Below are 3,347 nucleotides of genomic sequence, written 5' to 3'. Positions count from 1 at the left end.
GTGTGATGGAGGTACAGGGTTCAACCCACCACCGATTCCTAGATGACATTTCTGGCTTGGTTTTCCCAGGTTATTTGGGCTTTGACTGTCCGTGGCTGCTCCTTGATGGTTCATGTCAGCCGAGACTTGGTTTGAATTGTTGCAGTCATTTTCACAAATGAGCGGAACTCAGTTGAATTGAGGTCTTTCCGCTTTGAGCGTGGTTGTACACCTCACCAGAGGCTTCGTGCGGTTTAAGAGTTCAGTTTTATAGAATTGATTTGCAAGTTGTTATCCAAGTGCCTCGTGCTTAGCTCAGAAACAGATGAGCTGTGAGAACACCCCAGCTGAGGCTCCGCTTCGTCTGGGCAGCCCCCCGTGGCACTTTACCCGTGAGGCCCTCCGTAAAGCCGTACCAACCTCTGCGTAGGCCGTGGCAGGAACTGCCGGCTTCCTCTTCCTCGGTGAGGGTGACAAAGGTCTCGGCTGTGGCCCAGTGTTATAACGCTGCTGGCATTGGAGATAGGACTTCCCTCACATCAGTTTGACATGTAGGTTGCTCTCTGCTGGGCTGACTTCAGATCCTAAAAGGTTTTCCAGACCTCAGACGCTGCCCATGGACATTTCTCCCCACGCAGCCCTAGGAGAGACTTTCTAGCTGCAGCGTCCTTCCTGGGACCTGTGAAATGCTGCAGCTGTAACAGCTAAACCTCTTCAGCTCCGCCGTGTCTGCACACTCGTGGGGTCTCAGCTGATCGGGTCCAGTGCCACCACCAAGGCGCTGCGATCCGCAGGGTGGGAGGCACCTCCGGCTGCGTGCTCTGACACCAGCCATTCCCACCGCCTTCCTGAACCCAGCATCGCAGCAGGGGCTGCTCAAGGAGAGCATTCCACAGGGACCTGGTGCAAACCTGCTTTCAGGGGAGGTGCAGGTAGCCCTGTGCATCGTGGGCTTTGCTTTTGAGCCCAGTGTCCTGCCTGGGAATATTTTGGGAACTCCAGGCCTAGAGTCTTGGTTAAAGTGTCCTTCAGTGGCTCTGCAGAGAGAGCTTCATGGAGCTGCATTCCATCACCAGGGACAAAGACTCCTGCTGTCCCCACAAGCAGTGAGTGAGAGCAGTCACATCGACGTGCGAGAACTTTGGAGTGAGATGAAGGAGGAGCTGGAGGCATTGGAGGAGCTGGGATAAGTGTTGTTGGGAGGTGTGCCCACATCATACACCTTAGACGCCAGCCTCTGGCCATCTCGGCAGCCTCTCTTGGATGCATTCCAGTTTGCGGGCCTCTCTGCTGTACCAGGGGAGCCAAATCTTCTTCCTTTTGGAACTGTCTTGTTCCAGCTGATTCCTCTTGCTGCCCTGTGAGCCTGGCCTAGCAGGTGTTTAACAAAAACTGATTCAAGACTTAGGGGGTCGAGTGAGCTCTCAGTCAAGCTCTCCTCTGAGGGTGGAGGGCAGCACTCTACTTCCCATCATCCTGAGATGGCCTCACGGAGCCAGCTTGTCTTGGGAAAACTTCTCACTGCTGCCAGCAATCCCAGTATCCTCCCACTCGTGTGAACACCAGGAGGGGTGCCTGCAGTGTTTGGTGCCGCGGGAGCTGCTCTGGGACTGGGGTCAGCTCTGTGGCTCGTGCCGACAGCGCGTTTGTCGAGCGTGGACGTGGCAACTCCGAGTGCTCTTCCTGAGCTGGCTTCTGCTGCGCTGGCCTAAAGCGGCAGTTCCGGGGGGGGCAATCCCTTTTTGCTGGCTGTAGCACTTCAGCTGTTCTTTTGGAGTCTGCTTGGAAATAAAGGCTTTGTGTGTGGCCAGCAGAACGGAGAGGAGCTTCCAGAGAGAGTCACTGGGCACATGGCATCGAGCTGCTGAAGGAGGCCGTCCAGGGGCTGTTCTTCTCCATTCCAGCCCCTGACGTGTCCCAGAACTGTAGCCCATTGCTTTGGGATACATGGATGGTGTGTGGTTGGCGGTGCTATAGCCTGTTTCCATTTCCAACATCCTGGTGGTGCTCCCCGTGCTTCGGATACCAGGAGATGCAGCTGTGACGTGTGGAGAACGGGCCCCTTCCAGAGTATTCTTCCTCGTGGTTGCCTACACCTCGGATTTTCCCATCTGCTTCCTTATTCCTTCTGGGTTTTTACAGTGACATCTCTACCTGTCCTCAGCTATGTCCTTATTTTTCCCGTCGTCCCATTAAGGCATCTTTTACCTTTCTTTAAGTAGCTTTGTTCTTGAGGCTCCCGTGCACGACTGGAACAGCAGAGCTGCTGTAACTCGCTCTGGGGATGGAATTTATCATGTTCCTCCTTGGGCAGCCGGCACCACGAAGCGTCTCCTTCTCCGGCAAAGCAAACCTTGTTGGACTGTTCTGCCGCCGCGCTCTGGGCGTGTGGGGCCCCGTGGAGCTGGTCGCAGCATGAGGAGCATATTCCTTGGAAGGATGGTCCTGAGCTGCCCGGGAGTCTCCGTTGCAGAAGGAGCATCTTCCCTCAGACCCTGCCCGTGTTAGAGCAGGTGGATCCAGAGGGGAGGTGGTGCTTTGGTGTTGGGCGTTCGGCTGCACGTCTCTGTCCCCAGATGTTGCTGCTGGAGGGTCATGACAGGGGACATGTGCTGTGTGCTGCTGGGACCCTTCTCCCGCAGCAGGAGTGATGGAGGGAACTGCAGTCCCACAGCTCTTGCTCAGAGCTGAAAGCTGGCTGGAAGCCCTGTCCCATCGGCTGTGTAGGTCAGAGCTGGAGGAGGTGTTGGCAGGGGGTGTGTGGGGTGACCTACAGCACATCTGGGGAGGAAAGGGCAGCTGTTGAGAGCCTGGAGGCCTCTTCCAGAGGAAGCACTAGCTGCTCTCCGCCATCCTCCCTGCAACAGGAGGTGGCAGGCGATGGATGCGTGAAGGTGGCGTGTCTGTCCCTCTCGCAGCTCACAGCCTGCAGCCCAGAGCTGCAGCAGTGCCTGGCAAGCCCAGGTTTTGCCCAGGCTTGAGCACACATCCTGCCAGCTCTTCTGTTTCCAAGAGGGAGGTTTAACTCTCCTACTCGCAGGAAGCCGAGCCCCGTGAGGGATTTACATTCCCATCGCTGCAGAAACATTCCTGGAGGCCGGGCAGACCTCTGTTCCTTGTTGGACTTCCCCCAGCCAGGCAGACACCTTTTTCCTGGTTGCTCCCCTTGGGTCCAGGCACGTGGTCTGACCCCTTGGCTCGGGAGGACTTTAGCTGCATCCTTTCCTCAGGAAGGTGGAGAAGAAGGAGAAGCAGCAGCAGCTCTGGCGATAATCAGGATTTTAAAGAAAATGTTAAAAACACACGTATGGTGACTCTTCCAGACACAGACTCTGCACAGGCGTTCCACTGGGATCGTCTCCCTCGGT

Source organism: Eurypyga helias, unplaced genomic scaffold (assembly GCF_000690775.1).
Source record: "Eurypyga helias isolate BGI_N326 unplaced genomic scaffold, ASM69077v1 scaffold26891, whole genome shotgun sequence".
Classification (NCBI taxonomy): domain Eukaryota; kingdom Metazoa; phylum Chordata; class Aves; order Eurypygiformes; family Eurypygidae; genus Eurypyga; species Eurypyga helias.
Note: the sequence above shows the minus strand (reverse complement) of the source record.